Below are 20103 nucleotides of genomic sequence, written 5' to 3' on the forward strand. Positions count from 1 at the left end.
AGCAGGTGGCCGGTTGCCCCTTCCCAGCTGATTCTGAGGGCTTTTACATAGAAGCTGATGGGGCTGGTAAGGAGCGAATTTCTGGTGGCTCCACCCCATTCCCTCCCTGCCTGCCCCTGCGCATGTGGGCCCTTACTGTTTAGGCAAGGTCCCTGAGCAAGTTTCCTTATCTGCACAAAACATGGGTGGGAGGCTCTCTGGGACCCTTCCCTTACTGTCTGCCTAAGCAAGCTGGCTAACTCCTTTCAGTATAGAAGAAAAATAGTGTAGAATAGAACAGACAGTACAGTATTATAGAGTGTAGAATGAAACAGTATAATCTATCATATAGAGTGGAATAGTTGATATGGCATAGAACAAATAGTCTGTTCTGTAGAGTAGCATAGAATGGAACAAACAGTGTTGTATCGTATGGAGAGTAGCCTCAAATAGCACAGAACAGACACTGTCAGGCTCCATGGTGGAGAGTATGATCACCAGGACAGTGTGCTTCAAAGCAGTGTCCCTGGCCCTTGATATTTCTTTGGTTCTATGAAAATGAGGACAGTGAGATAAGAGACAGGGAGGAGGTTGGCTTTCCTACTTTTAAGGTATTCACTACTTCTTGGGGATCATTTGGTGGTCCCTCTCCAGTAGTGTTCTGTGAAGCAGTCTGTGTATTCTGTGTAGGATGAAGTGAGGTGTTTTATGTGAACAGTTGCTTCATGCCTTGAACATGGCAGAGCCTCAGTGGATCTTGGCTGTTAATACTCTGATGACTTCTCTACAGTGCCCTCCACACTATAAATACCACACATTACGGGAAGTCCAGGCCTTTTCATAAGCTGGGTTTCATTTTAACAAAATTGGAAAGCCTTGCGTATTTGGAATGCCCAGATCATTCTGCACTTAAATGACTTCACCTGTCCAGCTGAGTACAGAAACGGACTTCTGGCTTTTCTACCTTTTATGTCTTTTTTCCCGTTTTTTTCATCTGGCAGTCTCTTCCAAGAAACTTTGACTTTGTTGTCTGAAAAACACTGATTAGCATGAGATCAGATAGCAGCTGTGAAGAATGAAAGCGCCACTAGCAAATCTCCGGCAGCAACCAATAAGGAGAGACGCTTCTCCCTGCATGCTGCCAAGGTTTATGGAGTGGAATCCTGGGACACCACTGCCCTTGCTGCCTGTGCATGCCTCTGGTGTGGGTCATTTCCTTATTGGACTTGGCTGGGGCCTCCTGACGGGCAGAGTGAGGCATGGATGGGTTGGGACTGGGTAATTTGGGAAAGGTATGCATGACGTTCCTGTTTGCAGTCTGTGTCCCTGTTGGAAGAGATGCTTTTAGGGGATCTGTTAATGCAGACATGATTAGCAAGGGTTGTCTCTTCTGAGCTATTTCTGACTTCATCCTTTCTCAAGTAATTTACAAAGAGAACTTAGGTTTCTCAAGTTTTAAGAATTAATGTCAAAGAGCAATTTAGTGTTCTTTTTGAGTCGCCAGCCTTGCTGTGGATGATTTGCGAGTCCTCAGTGGTTAGGGCCACCACACAACTGGTGGGCCCTCTGTTCCCCACCCAGGTGGAGACCTTCTCACCCAAAGAAATGCATTGTGTTAACATGTTTCAATTAGGATATTTTAGTAGGAGACAGAATTATGGCTCTTGTTTTAATTTGTAATGGGTGATAAGTGTAGCAAGATCAAGATTGAGACTTGCAGTGTAGCTCATGTAAAACATTGATTGTGAACACCCAAAATATGTTGCCAGCTTTGTTGCCACAGCTCCAAGGACTAGGCATGCATATGTTGTTTTTTTTTTTTGAGACGGAGTTTCGCTCTTGTTACCCAGGCTGAAGTGTAGTGGTGCGATCTCGGCTCACTGCAACCTCTGCCTCCTGGGTTCAGGCAATTTTCCTGCCTCAGCCTCCCAAGTAGCTGGGATTACAGGCACGCGCCACCATGCCCAGCTAATTTTTTGTATCTTTAGTAGAGACCTGGTTTCACCATGTTGACCAGGATGGTCTTGATCTCTTGACCTCATGATCCACCCACCTCGGCCTCCCAAAGTGCTGGGATTATAGGCTTGAGCCACCGCGCCTGGTCTGTTTTTTTATTTTTGAGACAAAGTCTTGCTGTGTCGCCTAGGCTACAGTACAGTGGTGCGATCTTGGCTCACTACAACTTCTGCCTCCAGGGTTCAAGCAATTCTCCTGCCTCAACCTCTCAAATAGCTGCGATTACAGGTACATGCCACTGTGCTTGGCTAATTTTTGTATTTTTAGTAGAGAAGGGTTTTTGCCATGTTGGCCAGGCTGGTCTTGAACTCCTGACCTCAAGTGCTCTGCCCACCTCGGCCTCTCAAGGTGCTGGCATTACAGGCATGAGCCACAGCACCTGGGTGCCATGACTATTTTAAATGTGGAACTGAGTATCTGACTTTTTTTTTTTAAGGAGCTATAGACATCACCCCTCACACCTCTTTTCTGGGGCTGCTCTGGGCTGGCCAGGAGGGCTCCCAGGCTTGAGGCTACATCTAAAGCGTTGCTGGATAATGTGGAACTGTGACCTCTTGGTCTCTGGGGAGGTGGGGCGCCCTGAGATGCCCACAGTCTTGTGAGGGTTTACTGCTTGGTGTGTGATGGCTCTGAGGCAACTTGCAGGAAAAGACGCTGCTTTAGTTTTTGAATTTTGCTCATTTTGTTTACCAAGCTGGTTATGCTGAGATCTGGATATTGTAGTAGGAATCAGTGTCAATTGCATGCAGTTGACTCTTCTGTGACACAGGCTTGAGCTTTGTGGGTTAACTACATGTGGATTTTTTCAGCCAAACTCAGGGAAAAAACAAGTTGTTCCTGCCATGTGAAACTCGTGTCTGGAGGGCTGACTCTTGTACACGCAGATTCAGCAGGTGCATCTATGGGGCCCAAATGTGCCTGGATTTGGTGTCCATGGGGTCCTGGAACCACCGCCCTGAGTATACCATGGATGGCTGTTTCCAGTCATAGGTGATTTCTTTTGTGGTTCCCCATTGGTTTCTTCACACACCCTCCCTCTCATGCCACAGCTGCTGGTGATGTTGACTGATGACCTGGCCGTGGTATGCTAGGCTCCTCAGCTCCTTGGAGAGATTTCTGTGCAAACGGCACTATTTGGCAAAAGTCCAGATTTTAGGATACAGAAAATTTGGGGGATGTGAATTCACTCGAATAAATGTTTGAGATTGGCCTCAGAGTCTTCTGTTCTTGTTTTATAAAAGATGCACCTGTAAGGGGAAATATTGTTTAAAAACAGTTAATTGGAAAGGCGCTGAAACAAAGTTAAGTTTTTTATGCATAATACCTTTCATGTGGATACTGATTTTCATGAAACTGAAATTGTTACTTGTACATTCTACTAACCCTTCTGCTATTTTCCACTTAACAAGGTAAGACACTCACTCCTTCAGTCACTAGTTTGGTTGTTCCTCAGGTTGCTGGGCCCTCCCTGGGACCTGAGCACCGTGCTGGGGATTTGAAAGTAGGTGGTTCCTGATGGGAACATGTCCACGTTGGTGGCCCCGCCTGTAAGGAGTCCACGTTGGTGGGGAGGCTGACTGGTGACCGGAACCTACACCATGGCGCCATCATTGGTGCGATGCAGGTGAGGACAGGGTCTGTATATATATATGGGGGGGCGGTGGTCCCAGACCTGGGTCTGTATATATATATGGGGGGGTGGTGGTCCCAGACCTGGGCAGGTGGAGTTGCCCTTTGAGGTCCCCAATGGGCATTGGCTGAGTGTGGTGAGACCGGGAGGTGTGGCAGGGGCTAGGACAGAAGGAAGGGCTTCCGTAGAAACCGGGGTTGGGGCCTGAGCCCTGGTACTGGGAGAGATGTAGAGAGGGCAGCTCCAGGCTCTGGAAGGGAAACAGCCAGAGCTGTGCAGCCTCAGGGTCCTGTGGGGACACACCCATGTGGCCCAGGAATCACGGGGGAGTTTTTGTTATGCCATGGGCCTCTCACAAGTGGGGACCAGGGCCGAACTGAGGATATCTGGGTTCTGTGGTGGATCACCCAGGATTCCAGTTGTAAATTACGGAAAACAATTTGAACTGTATCATGCAAGGAAGTGAGCGTGAGGAGGGGGTCAGCCCAGAGCAGTCTGGCCAGAAGCTGTCCAGGTTCTAAGGCTGGGAGGCCCCTCGCTGGCTTGTGCACTATGGAATGGCTTCCATGCCTCCGGCCCTTGGCAGGTAGAAGGTGCTGCCTGGCAGCCCCTGTGACTTGAAGGGACCAACGCCCCTTCTTGCTTCCCATCCTGTTCTCAGGGACATGGCTGTCACGGGGGGACCAGCTGGGGCGGGGGAAGAGCACCTGATAGAAGTGACTGTGGACTCTCTTAGGAAGGATAACTGTAGACAGAGGTGTTGTCAGCCTGTGTTCTTCTTGTGTTGGTCTGGTACATGCGGCTGCTGTGGGCTGGCGTGGTCCACAGCCCCGGTCTGGAGCATGCAACTGCTGTGGGCCGGTATGGTCCACAGCTCTGGCATGGGGCATGCAACAGCTGTGAGCTGGTGTGGTCCATAGCCCCAGTCTGGGTCCATAGCCCCAGTCTGGGGCATGCAGCTGCTCTTAACTGTGTGGTCCACAGCCCTGGTGTGGGGCATGCAGTGGCTGTGAGCTGGTGTGGTCCACAGCCTGGGGCACCATGGTCCCTGGCCCTGAAATTGCATCTGCTGCTGTGTTCCTGTGGACCAGCTGTCTCCTGAGGGGAAGAGAACACGGAACAACCCTCCCCACGTGGCCTCCCCACTACCACCCGCCCCCTGGACCTCCAGTGTTGACCCTGCTGGGGGCTCCTCTCTCCTGGGGAGTCCTTGTTCCAACAAGAGGACTCTATGGACCGTGGAGGTGTTGAGCTGTTTTCTCTCCTGGAACTGGGTTGCTGGCAGCTCCAAGACACAGTAGGAAAGGCTCAAAAGGACCTTCCCAGTAAGGAATTGTTGACGTGAACTTTGAACAGCAAACACTGCTTAAATTTCCTTTTCCATTTTGATGTGTTAATGGTGTGCCACAAAGCTGTGAAGCACTGGGATGTGGGTGACAGGTGACCCCCTCGAGGGGGCTATGCACTTCTTTCATAATAAGAAGGCATGCTGCTCTTAACTGCAAATAAAAACTTCAGTGATTTTTCTGCCGGAAACACCTGCCCTTTAAGTAGGATAAATAGAGGATCATTTGGCAAGTGGTTTGGGATTTTGGGTTAAACTAAAAATAAATTAACTTCATTTTATAGCACTCCGAGCACATTTGAGTTAATTATTCATTGAGGATTTGAATAGCACACACTGTGTTCTGACTTCCGACTTCCCTCTAATGAATGGCATTTGCTGTAACGTGACAAAATCCTAAGTCTTAAAATTATTGGGTAATGTGAAAAAAGGAAAAGTTGGTTCTCTGTTGTTTTGCTTTGAGGAAATTATATTTTTTACAGTCACTTAATTTTCTTCTTTTCCAATAAGAAAAATTGCTTTCTTACTACCTGGAAATTAATGAAGGCAAAGAGAACACACTCTGAGGTGCATTAAGCCACTATCAAATGTGGACGTGGACTCAGTTTTCCTCTGTTCTCGCCCACCTTGCCACCATGGCTCATTTCACATTCGCTTAGGAAAAGAAGAAACATTATTTTTAATAGGCATTAGGCAGTTGTTCTTAACCTAAGGAACAGGACACAATTCCAGTAATGGAAACTACCAACTGAGTGGATCTGTGTGAGGTTTGGAAGAAAAAAAGGATTTTAACTATCCCCCTCTGTGTGTGGCCACCTCCCCCAGTTGAGAGTCACAGATTTAATTACTCTAATTTTGAGCTTAAAATAATTTGACAGCCTCACAAAAACTACTACAGTCCTATAAAATTCTGCTTGTGTGTTTGGTTTTTCAGTTTGGCTTAATATGGTAAATGAATGCATTATGAGTTGTTATTTTAGTATTTGCTATAAAAATTAATGCATGTTATAACCAAGTGTTATAAAGTTAATTTAACAGCATTAACAGCAAAGTAAAGCTAAAGCTGCATCTGTTTGTCTCTGTACTTGTGATTAAAGACGGCTCTGAGGTAGGCCCTGTGATCCTGCAGGCCTGCGGGAGCAGGTGCCACCTGGCCGCTGTGGTTGCTGCCCATCCCCTCTTGCTGCTAGGCAGCATTGAAGCTTCCAGGCTATGGGGGAGTCAAGGCGGGTGGTCAGTAAGAGACATGGGGAGTTGGGTGGTGCAGGTCAGTGTGGTGTAGAAGGAGGTGTGGTGTGTGGGCGTGAAGAGTCTTGGGGGAGGCTGGACAGAGACTCCAGTACTGCACAGGGTGCGGGGAGCACGGGGGAGTGAGGAGCTCCTAGAAACAGCCCTTGGGGTTTTAATAGAGTGGCCTGTCTTCTGCTCTGTACCACATTCCTGCTGGGGCCGGGGATGGAGGCTAGAGGTGTCAAGGGCTTGTTTCCCAGAGGAGTGCCCAGCTGATACAGCCAGTGTTTCTGGAGGCCCCTCACCTGGGAACGGGCCCTGGCTATTCTCAGAACACACAAATCTTAGTTAAACTTCACATGTCACCTTTCCAAAAGGTGTTTAAATCTGTGTGGATGTAAGTCACCTTAATTTAAAGAATAATGATACAACATGATTCTTTTTAGGGGAGAAACCCTAGCTGACTTTAAAGATAAAATCAGAGGTGGGCGGATGCAGCTTTACAGCATTTTGGGGGAGATGGGATTTATGTCCTAGTGGGTAACAATGTTTCTTGAACTATTGCGTTTGCTCTTATTGTATTACAGAAGTGACAGGTCAAACATAGGGAAATGGAAGGCAAAATAGGCCCCCTGTGATTCAGAGATAAACACTATTAATGTATTCATGCCCTTCCTTCTGCTGTTTATGTTGTTCCCTTTTTACTGTGAGACCACGATCATAGAATGGTTATGTAATTGTTTATGGTGACTTTAGAAGCACGTGGCTGGGCACAATGGCTCATGCCTGTAATCCTAGTACTTTGGGAAGCCGAGGCAGGCGGATCACCTGAGGTCAGGAATTCAAAACCAGCCTGACCAACATGGTGAAACCCTGTCTGTATTAAAAATACAAAAAATAATTAGCTGGGCATGGTGGCACATGCCTGTACTCCCAGCAGGAGAATCACTTGAACCCGGGAGGTGGAGGTTGCAGTGAGCTAAGATCACCCCATTGCACTCCAGCCTGGGCATAAGAGCAAAACTCTATCTCAGAAAACAAAAAAAGCACCTTCCTTGTTAAAAAGAGGAGTATTTGTTCATTCTGGAAAATTTAGACAACGTGTTTTGTTTAAAAATTAGTTATAATACACCAATACATTGATTATTGATGATGAAGTCATCAATGTTTTTATCAATTTTCTTGGTTTCTTTATAAACTTAACATATGCAATTAACAAATTGGAAATAACATAATTTTATGAATAAAAGTTTCTTGGAGTTAGAGATGGAGCAGAGAGGAGGCACAGGGTGTCCCGTGGATCGAGCTCCTTCCAGGGTGTGATCATCGGCCTCTTGAGTTTGGGGTCTGTATGGAGAAAGATTTATAAATCGCCTTACACCAAACCCCTGCAGCCAGCCTTGGCTCTGCTTTGATGAGGGGGTATACTCTGATAGATTTTTCAAGACAAGACTGCACTGGATCTGAGGCTGTTGTGGCTGCTTCTGAAGATGGCAGCTCTGGGACCTTTGTGCCAGCTCTCCTGCCAGACCCCACAGATACCGTGTCCTTGTCTTCTTTAATTTAGTGTTATAGAGGGAAGTCTGAGGCCAACTTGATTTTTGCTTCGTGGTAGGAAACTGAAGTTTTCAGGCTTTCCCCCTTTATTTCCTTGATGAAGATGATGTCCCACCTTGTCTGTCCAGAGGCTTCTTTTTTGTCATGTTGGAATGTCCTGGCCCTGAGGTGCATCTTCAGGTACTCAGTTCCTTTCTCAGCTTCCTCACAATCCTCCCCCATCTCATCCATCTTCACTGTAATTCTACTGTGATTCTTTTTATTTTCATGCTCACCTTCCCATGCAACTTTTGTTCTTGTTTCACAGACGGCAGTGCTGAACTGTATGTCTGAGGCTTGGGGCCGCAGTGTTCATTCTGTCTGCTTCTGCATGTACTTTTGAGAAGTAGGGGGCAGAGGTTGCCCCCTGGGTACTGTTTCAGCTGTACCTGCCCAGACTCCCTGAAGTGGGGGTGTGGGGCAGAACCCTTGTGGCTCTGTGGAGGGCCATGTCCCTGACAGAGCAAGAAGTCACACTCCCAGGATATGCCTGCAGTTGTGTTCTTGTCTGAGATTGTGATAGGATCCTTTCCGTCTCTAAAATATATCGTGTCTATTATCCAGGGGGTTGGCTGTAGGCTTTCAACAGTTTCACTCTTCTTAATGACCAGGAGACAATTCAATAAACAGAGTTGCTGTCAGGGTCTAATTAGGAATTTCTGCGAGAGGCTGTGGGTGGGACCACTCCCTCTGCAAGCCTCCTGTAGCCTCCCCATTCCTCCTCTTGGGCCCGGCCACCTGCCTTGGTCTGCAGAGGCTGCACGTTCTCTGCTCTTCAGAGGGGCTCCTCGGCATGCTTATGTGTAACTCCCAGTGTCTTCTCTTTTTAAGTAAGGAATACGCTCTTGGAATCCTGATCTTCTAAATTGTTTCATCTTTTAAAAACAGCCATAGCTTCCTAAGCCACTTTGTGCCTGAGTGTGAATCACTTGTTATTTTTCACTGGGGAATGAACACAACTGGAATCATAGGATTTAGAGGGTGATGAAAAGACAGAGGTTAGGATGTTCCATGTTCTCACCTCTTCTTTACATTTTTTCCTTAAATGCACCTGTCATACGTCTGTGAAGTTCTTCCCAATTCTGTAACTTCACTCTACCCTCAAGTGGAACATTTGTGAACAGTAACAAGTATTGATGTGTGCAACTCTGCAACCCAGCCAGAATTAATGCTTTTTATTTATCAATGGATGATCATCGGATGGCCAGAGGGATTCCCTGTGTGTCGTGGGGGCCCAGTCCCTGCTTGTGGATGACACAGACATAACGAGGGTTAGGGGATCCAAGCCTGTGTGATTAGTAATGTCGTTTACCCAGCCAGGTGGACTCTTCTTTGAGTTTGGCACGTTCCTGTCTGGTGCAGCACAGCTGACATGGAAGGGGGCAAGGGCTTGCTCCACAGGCTCCTGTGTTTGATTTTTTTATTTTGAGACAGAATCTCACTCTGTTGCCCAGGCTGGAGTGCAGTGGCGTGATCTTGGCTCACTGCAACCTCTGCTTCCGGTTCAAGCATTTCTCGTTCCTCAACCCCCCACAAGTAGCTGGGATTACAAGGATGTGACTGACACCAGGCCTGGCTGGTTTTTGTATTTTTAGTATAGATGGGGTTTTGCCAGGGTGGTCTGGCTGGTCTTAAACTCCTGGCCTCAAGTGATCCACCTGCCTTGGACTCTCAAAGTTGTTGGGATTATAGGCATGAGCCACTGTGCTTGGCCCTGTGTTTGATTTTTTTTTTTTTTTGAGATGGAGTTTTGTTCTTATTGCCCAGGCTAGAGTGCAATGGCAAGAACTTGGCTCACCGCAACCTCTGCCTCCCAGGTGCAAGCCATTCTCCTACCTCAGCCTCCTGAGTAGCTGCGATTATAGGCATGCGCCACCATGCCTGGCTAATTTTGTATTTTTAGTAGAGATGAGGTTTCTCCATGTTAGTCAGGCTGGTCTTGAACTCCTGACGTCAGGTGATCTGCCTGACTTGGCCTCCCAAAGTGCTGGGATTACAGGCATGAGCCACTATGCCCAGCCTGTGTTTGATTCTTAAATTTTGTTTTTCTTTTTAATCTTTCTCTTTCTGGAGGACCACACAGTGGATTTGGAGGAAGAGTTCACAGATGTTTGTATTACGTTCCTTTCTTAAGTTAGTCTCCCTTGAACACCGCTGTAGGGTACGGATAAATGAAAGGCTGAAAGGATGGTTATGTTTCGGTAAGTGTGAGCATGGAGCTGGTCTGTGAGACCCTGATGCTGGTGAGGGCGCCCGCATGCCATGGCCTGGAATGGGGGTATGTGGAGCCCTGACTGTGGCACACACCCTTCAGCTTTGACATTTCAGGCCATTGCTCTGATTGTCAGTGAGCCGAAGGTCTAATGTAGGAGTGATATTTATCGCTGCATTTATCAATGCATTAAGAGCATAAACCTGTTTGACCTAAGCTGCTTGGTTGGTTTCTATTTAAATAGGCACCTGGTGGCCTGGTGGCTGGACACTTGCTCTGTGACCTGCCCTGTGTGTGTGGCTCCTCCCTCTGGTATGCATTGGACTAGATCGAGGGCATTTAGGGTGGTATGCCGTAGGCTGGAATGCATTAGAAGTGCAAACCTGCCCCACCCCAGTGTGACGTTCGGAGGCAGGGGTCCAGCATCCCTTCCTCTGCTCCTGGTGGGTCTGAGAATGCTGAGGATTCAGAGCTGTGCTTTGCTTGCACACCAGCAAGTCCTGCTTGGTGTATTCATGGCTGAAAGAGGCCAGGATCTGAAAGAGCAGGTTACCAATTGTGCAGCAGAAAAATAGAAATGTTTCCTTAGAATGGGTATGGGAAAAAAAATGATTTCCTTCATCACATCTGGAAAAGATTTCAAATTAGCAGGCATTATTTGGAATTATTAGTGATCTCCTGTATTTCTTTTCTTTTCTTTTTTTGGTACAGGGTCTTGCTCTGTTGCCCAGGCTGGAGTGCAGTGGTGCAATCTCAGCTCCCTGTAACCTCCACCTCTTGGGCTCAGGTGATCCTCCCACCTCAGCCCCGAGTAGCTGGGACTACAGGCACGTGCTACCACACTGGGCTAATTTTTTTTTTTGTAGAGATGGGGTCTTGCTATGTTGCCCAGGCTGGTCTCGAATTCAAGCATTATTCCTGCCTCAGCCTCCCAAAATGCTTCTATACCCCTGCCCCAACCAGGAAGGACAAGAGGTGTGAGCCACGTGCTCTGCCGCCTGCCTTTCCTTGTTGGAGCAGGAATATAGAAGCACTTGCTGCAGTTGACTTGAGTACATCTTGTCTGCTTTATTTTCCTCACAGGTAACCTGGCAGTGTTAGGCACCAGCGCTGCTGGCCAGCCATTATTTCAATGGACTGGCAGAAAATCGAGCTGAGACCTGGGTTCCTTTCTCCCTGAGTACTGACCAGGTGGGGATGAGTATCATCTTCGTGAGGGCTGGTGGGGGAATGTCAACTGTAAGGTGCCAGGGATCTAAGGCATGGAACCCAGCAATGCAGCAGAATGTAGGGGAGGTAGCCTCGGGAGTAGAGATATGTGGGCTGGTGTCCTCATTCCTGGTGGGGTCTGAGTGCAGGAATAGGTTGATGACCCAGCCGAGGTCACAGAGCCACCTGCTGAGACCTAGAGGCGTGGCAGGCGTCCTTGCCGGCACCAAAACTGCTCATCTGGGGATTCCCCGCAATAGCAGACCCACCTAGGGGTCTAAACCGTGACCTCACAGAATGAAGTGTTGCCTTGAGGTCTTCCAATATGAGGGTAGGATTTTTTTTTTTTTTGCAATTAGCAATAATTTGTGGTGAATGATCTTTTACCCATTTTCCACTTCTTTGTATAGGAAGAGAGGCAGGAAAAAAAGTCTGTGTGCCAGGTGACATGTAATGAATCCTGGGGGGAAGCATTGTTGATTATGACATAGCATCATGTTAATTGGAACACATTCACATGTGACCACACACATGTGCATGTGCCCAGTGAGATGAGCACATTGGTTTGGGGTCGCTGCTGGTTCACGCAGCCCCCCTGGGTGGGGCTTTCTCCGTGACTTGCCCAATGCTGTTGCTGCTGCCACAGTTGGAGTCTGGCCTTGATTGGCAGTGCTGCCTCGAGGTTCTTGGGGCCTGCTCATGCTCTTCCCCCATTACATCCACCACAGGTCTGCTGCATTTTTTACTCCAGCCGAGCAGGCTTGCCCACCTCTTGCTGTGAGCTCAGTTTATTGAGGTGTGGTGAGAAACCAACAGAAGGGAGCAGTTTCTGAGGCTGTCAGGGTGAGAGGGAACCTTGGGCATCTCTTCCCTGATTCTGGGGACCCACCCTTCAGGATGTAGTGCTGTGGAGAGCGGTGAGTTCTAAAGGTAAGATCGCTGTGATTTCCTGAGCCTTAATTATCTGACTCTTGGCCATCTGCTGTGTTGCCTCATCAAAGGGCACCTCTAGGGACAAAGCACAACTTCTGGTGGCTGAGGCAGGGCTCTGTGGGTCCTGCAGAGCCTACGGGAACCCCGCCAGCAGTGGGGACGTTCAGGCACTGGTCACCTATGGGAGGCGTGCATTACCTGTGTGGTATGCGCTGGCACATGGAGGGACAGGCACAGGCCACAGGAACGGCGGGTGTGGGAGAAAGCGCGCAGAGTGCGTGGCAGATGCCGTGTGGTCAGTGGAAGCTGTGAACTCAGCCTGGGCCGGGGAGACGCATTTGGAAATACACTTTTAGCAGTGTTGCTGGATGATGCTGCGATTTGGCTTCCTCCCATGGTCTAAAACACATTCTAGTGATGCTGCTGATTTATGTGTACCTGGGACAGGGGTCTAAGTGTATTAGAGCCTTGATTTAATCTGTAAAACAAGCACAGTATGCCTATTTCAAAGAGTCAGTGGACAAGAAAGCACGCTTTAAACTGTTCAGTGCGATGAAAATGCTTCCTTGTCATTAGCAAAGTAAAATGCCTCCAAGGCAAGCTTGCCATGCATTTAATGACCTTGGACACGAGCTTCCTAAACCTGCCAGAAGGGGCTTTCAACATGGCTTCAGTGGAGAATGTGCACATACGGCTGATACTGAGAGCCAGGCAGCACCCTGCCAGCCTGATGCATTCTCATGTGCCCATCGAGAGCCTGGCAGCAGCTTCCTGACCTGACACATCTCTTGTGTGAACCATGTTCTGGGCAGCACCCTCCTGAGCTGACACGTCTCCTTGCATGGACTGCGTTCTGGGCAGCACCCTCCTGACCTGACGCGTCCCCTTGCATGGACCGTGTTCTGGGCAGCACCCTGCTAACCTGAGACATGACCTTGTGCCCATCCTGGGACCTCAGACAGATGACACGCATCAAACTGAATGCAGGGAGGAGGGTCCAAGATTGAGTGTGGGTTACATGTCTCATCCTTCTGAGACCTTCTGGGAAGGCAGGAGGGCACTTGGGTCTCCTGTGTGTTTCCTCCTGCTGGCTGTGGGTTTGTAGCAATGGGTTTTTGCAAAAGGGTTCGGAGGTGGAATCAGAGCTTGTCCTGGAAATGATGACGCCTTAGTGGGCACCTCTTTCCACCACTCCAGTGCTCCTGTGATTTTAAATATGTGCACCCTGCAGACTTCCAGCCTTCTAGTGTCCTGGGTGAATCAATGCCAGAATTGCTCCAATGTCTGCAAATCTGAAGCAGGAATTTCTCTGCATTAAGTTGATCAACAAAATGGGATATAAGGAGAGAGGGGAAGGAACTTGATGGCCTCATTTCCCCTTTTCTTGTAACTCACAGTCAAACTTTGTCAAGTTCTAGGTGATAGTGCTTGAGGGGATACACTGATTTATGTTATGTCTTGTTTTCTATGTACCGTGCTTAGAGAATTTAAACATTTAGGTGAAATTGCCATGCACAATTGAATTGGCACCATAATTTTATTTTACTCTCTGTAAAGCCTTTTGGTTTCTTATTAGAGTTACTTACCTTTTTTCTGAGTTAACTGAAGCAAACTCTGCTGTCAGCACGAAGGAGCCACTGTATAGTTAGGATGTCAAATTAAATAGAATTCTCCTAAATAGAGCATGCTCTTTTCATAAATTTTAAGAATTGAGTTATTCATGAAACACATATTGAGTACTTATCATCCTGGTTGCTAGTCACTGTTCATATATACTTTTAAAGAATTACTTCCACGTAGATCTGAAATAACATTGCATTTAGAATTTAGCTCAGAGGTGATTGAGCCTGAGCTTTTTGCAGCAGTCCTGTTTTCATTTTCTCAGACTTAGTGTCCAGCTGACGTCACCCCTCTGATGCCTGAGGCACACATCTGTCCTCCACTTGGCTGGGGCAGTGTCTCTGGGGCTTCAGAGGAGGAAGGAAGGGCTGCCAGACATCTGGCCCTTCCACGTTTCCCTGGTGGAGGGATGAGGCCTTGGGCAAGAGTCTTGGCTTGTCTTACTGGATTAGCTGGTGTCTCTCAGGCAGCTCTGCTTTGGTGTGAAGCTCTGGACTAAGGGGTGACTCTGGCCTCTGAGTGGCAGAGGAGAGGTCCGGCGATTTAGAATCAGTCATGCGGACTGGGGCACTTGCTGGGTCTTAGTGGTGGCTATCGATTGTTTGCCCTTTTGGGAGAACTGTGTGGATTGACTTCTCTGAAGGCCTCTTTCTTTTGATTTTATCTTGAGACTTTGTAGAAGCAAAAGTGTCTTTTTGAAAAATTAAATGATGGCCTTTTGCAATGTTTATGTTTCCCCAAGATTTACAAGTTGGAAATCTCAGCCCCGAGGACATGGTACTAGGAGGTGCGGCCTTTGGGAGGTGAGGAGATTGTGAGGGTTGGGTTGCATAAATGGGATTTGTGCCCTCATAAAAGGACTACAGTGTCCCTCGCTCCTTCCACTATGTCCGGACCCAGCGATAAGGCGCCATGTGTGAACCAGGAAGCACTCACCAGACAAACCTGTCAGGCCTTGATCATGGGCTTCCCAGCCTCAGGGCTGTGAGAAACGAAATTCTGCTGTTTGTCAGCACCCGCCCAGCCTACAGTGTGTTGTGATAGCAGCCTGGGTGGATGAAGGCAGGTCGTGAATTTTCTGTTGTATTCTTGGGCTTCAGATACTTGGCAGGGAGATGTCACTGTCTTACCCAGGTGGAACCATCTGGAGTCAGACGTTACATTATGATTTGACCCTGTTCTTGCCTCACACCTCTGCAGTTCACACCTCCAGGTGTCTCAGCTGCCTGCATCCCCTCCAGGCGTTTCTGATTGGGGGTGTGGATGCTGGTGTGCACGGGTCCGTGTGGTGCTGGTCTTGGCTGCAGTCAGTGACCAGGAGTAGGAACTTGTGCCTCTCGTGGCCCGGCAGCCTTACTGGGAAGTTGCCATGCTGAGAAGTGCTTGACGGAAGATGATCGCGCCTCTAGAGTTAAACTTCCTGTTTACAGGGAATGGAGGTGCATAGGAGGGAATTTAATGACGTGTCAAGAAACAGATGCGTCTGGGCGAGGGGATGTTCTGCAAGACGATGGCCCTGGACTCTCAGAGTGCAGGTCACAGATAAAAGGTGTGTGAGGCTATTCCAGATGAAGATGGGGAAGGAGAGTCACTAGGCGCAATGTGTGGCCTGGGTAGAAAAGACATTTTTGGAACAATTGTGTTAATTGAATATAAACTGGACAGCGACGCTCTGAACTGGTTCTTGTCTGCTGATGATGGTGCTGCAGCTGCAGAGGAGAGGAGCCCATGTTCTTAGGGAATGTGTGCCTGAGGACTTGCGGAGGCAGCAGGAGCCTCTCACCTTCAAGTGGCTCCAGAGGAGAGAATCATCTGTCTATATATGATCTACAGAGAGGGCGAGAAAGCAAATCTAACTAAATGTTAGCAGTTGTTGGATCTCCACATGAAGAAAACTTGGGCATTCATTGTATTGTTCTTCTACTTTTTAGATATGTTTCAATATTTTTATAATGAAAATGTGGGAAAGTAAAAATAAATCTGGAAATTAAAACGGAAGTGACTCAAGCCGCTCCTGGGTTCAGCAGGGAAGAGTTGACGTCCCAGCTGTTGATGTTCTCTCGACTGGTCGTGGGGATTTCCTCCTCCCGTGTTCACCACCTACTTTTCTTTGTGACAAAGTTATTTTATACATAGCTGTGAGCACAGGTGATACTGAAAACACACGTTTAGCGTGGACTGTCATTAAGAATTTGGAGAACTGGATAAAGAAACCACTTGTACAATTTCAAGATGAGCACTGCCTGCCTCAGCGTCTGTGGTGACAGTTCCGCTTGGGTGCAGAGCTTAACAGAGGTGTGAGTGACTCTGTCTGGATGGTCGTCTGTCAGAGGACGAGGTTAAACGTCACCACCAAGGCCCCTGTGGAGCTTCTGGGCAGGAAATAATTCACTCCCTTTACCCCTGCCTCGTCTGGTGGGGTAGCCTCTGGGGGCCTTTCCTGGCAAGGCCCCTTCACTGAGCTGCAGTTTGGCCACCTCTGCCCTCACCTGCCGGTTGACTGCAGGGCCTGGAGGTCTCACCGCCTCCTGAGTGCCCAGTGCCCTGGGGCCATTTTCTGCCTTCCCCTTTGGGGGCTCAGGACACAGAGGCTTCTGAGGCAGTGTTTGCAGCTGGGTTGCTCCTCCAGGGTTGGGGGCAGGGCTGGCCATGATCTCCTGCTGCATCACACCAGCTGCTTCACCACAGCTGCAGCCCACACTGGGCAGCCACTCCTGCCTCTGTTGGACGAGGAGACGCAGGCCCTTGCCAGGCCCATTCAGGGCCCTCAACGCCCCAGAGACCTGCTTCCTGGCCTCGCCCTGCTGGCCCTGAGGCTGTGCCACTTTCCCCTGCCAGGCCCCTGGTCTGGGTTCAGTGTCTGTCCAGGTCATCTGTCCGTCCACCATTGACATTCTTTCTGGACACGGCCACTGCCATCCCACTCTGTGAGGGACCAGCCAGGCCCAGGTGCCAGCAGATATGGAGATCCTGGTGGACTTCAGTGTGTAGGAAAGTAAGTTCCTTCATATCCACAGCCTCTACACAGCCAGCTGGGAGCTCACCCCATTCACAGGTGGATTTACCTTGTTTTTAGGCCCAATCTCCTACATTAAATCAGCAAGAATCACAGTTCCCTGCTTTTCTGGCTTTTGTGACTGTCTGCGTCCCTCTTCTGCCTTGGATTAGAGGGCAGGGTCTGTCGTGGGTTCATGGAATCCTCTCTCTGTTCTTGTGTGGCCACCAGGGACTGTTATCCAGGCTGATTCCACAGGGGGAGTTTGGGGTGAGTTCTTAAGCGAGAGTCGGGAAGATTGACCTCTGTTTAAACCTTGCTCATTCTTGGTTATTCCTCTCAGTCTTCCTAAATTCTGAAAAATATGGGACCAGTTTGAAATAAGGATTTAGTTATGGATCTGTGAGGACAGAATGTTGATAACATAATGTTGATCACACATAATGCTATGTGTGATAATTCTGTGCTACCCTCTGGAAGAACTTAAAATGTTGACGGTGTCATTAGAATCACTTCTTTTTTTTTTTTGAGACAGTTTCTCTCTTGTTGCCCAGGCTGGAATGCAATGGCATGATCTCAGCTCATTGCAACCTCTGCCTCCCAGGTCCAAGTGATTCTCCTGCCTCAGCCTCCCTAGTAGCTGGGATTACAGGTATGCACCACCAGGCCCAGCTAATTTTTTGTATTTTTAGTAGAGATGGGGTTTCACTCTTAAGGACGTTTAGGTTTTTTGGTTGTAAATTAAGTGTTAATTGGTGGCCTGCCATTGAACTAATGTTAGTGTAGTAGTGATATCATCAGCCGCAGCAGAAACTTACTTGGCATCCCTGGAAAAGAGGGCAGGGAAGCATAGTGCCCCGAAACCGCCTTGTTCTCCAGCGCTACTTCAAACTTTGGGCTGATAGTCACTGCAGGTGGATCTGCCCTGGACAGGTAGTTTAGTGCAGCTGTCTCAGACAGGCAGGTTAAAAGTAACCATCGCAAAACTCGGGTAATAAAATGTTATGAGAGGCTTGGGGCGCCAGGAAGGGGAGAGGCCTGTCTCTCCCTGTGTATGATCCGTGTGGAGCCTCAGTACTGAGGGGATGGAGTTCACGCAGAGCCCAGGTTTTTATTAGCATTTCCCTGAATAAAATGCCACTCGCCAGCTATGGATTGGGAGGCTCTTTCTGATGATTAGGTTTTGTAATGAGGGATCATCACTAGGCAAGGTGGATGTGAGGGCTGTAGGATCTGGAGACTGTCCAGGGCTGCTTTCTGGAAAGCGGCCAGCCTGCTGGAGGGGGATGACAGTCTTGTCCCTTTAGCAGTGAAGCCACCAAAGAGAATCTTTCTGAGATAAAAGAGAGAAGCTTTTAAGGAAGAAAGTGATTTCTGTGTCTGTTTGGAAGTTGAGTTATTTCCCACATTTATTAGATGTTCCTTGGTTCCCACTGTGTGCCGTGGTCCAACTCTGGGGTAGGGTCACCCCACTGAGTACCTAACCCAGGAAAACTCCTCTGCAGTTATTTCAGAGGCTGTGTGCATGTTTCATGCCTCAATGGGTAGAATGAGTTTTTCTTCCTACTGTTTTTGGTCAGTTTTCTTAATCTAGCCTGTTAACTGGGATAAGTTCCAGAGCCCAGCAGTTTTCAAAACAGTCTTTGTACTTTGCGTGGAGAGCAGTCTGCCTCTGGATGGTTTGTTCCAGGAGGTGCTGCAGTGGCCTTGGGTTACGTGAGGGTTATGTGAGGACCCCATGGCTCAGGCTGGAGTGGGGTAGGAACACTTGAGCAGTGGCCATGGGCCAGAGGCAGGGGAGGTGTGGCCACCTGTGGCTTGAAGTCACCATATCTACTCTGCAGCACTGCTGGGAGGTGAACGCTCTCACCCTGGATGTTTTCTCTGCTCAGTGCCCAGGGTCTTGGGTACACTGGTGGCCCTGGGTTTTATTTATAAGGAAAGAGTACAGGCTGGGTGGGGTGGGTCATGCCTGTAATCCCAGCACTTTGGGAGGTTGAAGCAGGTGGATCACGAGTTCAGGAGTTTAAGACCAGCCTGGCCAATATAGTAAAAACCTGTCTCTACTAACAATACAAAAATTAGCCAAGTGTGGCGGCTTGCATCTATAATCTGAGCTACTCAGGAGGCTGAAGCAGGAGAATCGCTTGAACCTGGGAAGTGGAGGTTGCAGTGAGCTGAGATTATGCCACTGCACTCCAGCCTGGTGACAGAGGGAGACTCCGTCTCAAAAAAACAAAAAAACTATGCTTTTATTTCTTCAATCTCAGTTCTGTTTCCTGACACAGGTTCTTCTCAGCTCAAAAGTTAAAAGTAGTCTTTGATTATACTTATGTTTCTGAAGTTTTCAAAAGTTTATCAGCATGTGGGTTACTGACATTGATGGTTTATTTAATAGAAAATTATATTCTAAGTAGAGTATTGAAGTGAAAGTGATGTTTTGATTTTATTAAAATATTCAGGTAAAAATATTAAAATGCCTTTGCCAAACTTCATGCTTATATAATATGAAAACGTTAAGCTGCTACGTTCTCTTGGCTCCTGGGAATGCATTACTAAGTATGTGTTTGAAAGTGTCACAGTTTTAAATTTTAGGTATTTTTAAAGGGGCTGGCTGGAGAAGTGACATTTAGCATTGAGTGAATGTTTGATAAAGATTTGTCTCGATATAAAAATAGTTAAAAACAATCTTTAGCTTTTCTTCTCAGGGTTCACCCATTAAAGAATGGTCTTTTAACAAAACACATTCAGAGCATGGCTGCCTGGAGGTGCTGAGTACTGACCGCGCTACCCTGCCCACAGTTCTGTCACCAGGTGACACCTCAAGTGTTTAGCTGCACGTCAGATGTTGTCACGTGGGGCCACAGAGCATCCCTGTGGATGGATGTTCTTATGCAGATTAATGAGGATGGCGATGGCCACAGAACTGTCAGCACCCCAGGGGCTGATGGCAGCCTGGGAACACTCAAGACACCAGAATCTGCTGCTATGCTGGTTGGAGGGAAACCTCCCTGGAAGACGGGAAGTGTAGTAAGGAGAATGTACCAAGACAGATGATGCTTTTAAAACCGAGTCATCTTAATTAAATTAACAATTAAAATCATTTTAATTATGTGAATTATTTGAACAAATTTTAGTTTGTTTTATGAAATTAACAAAGTAAGTTTGTTTTTGTGAATTGTTTGAATTAATTGAGTCAGTGCAAGAGTTAGCATTGATATCTGACCCCCTTCCAGGGTTGATGAGAGGAGATGGGGGTGGAGAAGCCAGGCCCTCCCACCTGCTTTCCCCTGGAGCTCAGCTGGAATTTCACATTGAGGAGCCCTCAGCTCCCTGAG

The 20103-nt window shown here is 48.0% G+C and overlaps 1 protein-coding gene and 1 pseudogene across 10 annotated transcripts in view; one reads left to right on the plus strand and one right to left on the minus strand.

Annotated features, from left to right (window-relative positions):
- The window catches only part of DIP2C (DIP2 acetate--CoA ligase C (putative)), a 387622-nt gene that overhangs the window by 31128 nt on the left and 336391 nt on the right, over window positions 1-20103 (plus strand). The window lies entirely within an intron of this gene.
- Window positions 3422-6144, minus strand: LOC144577112 (uncharacterized; annotated as a pseudogene).

The sequence above is a fragment of the Callithrix jacchus genome, chromosome 7 (genome assembly GCF_049354715.1).
Source record: "Callithrix jacchus isolate 240 chromosome 7, calJac240_pri, whole genome shotgun sequence".
NCBI classification, from domain to species: Eukaryota; Metazoa; Chordata; class Mammalia; order Primates; family Cebidae; genus Callithrix; species Callithrix jacchus.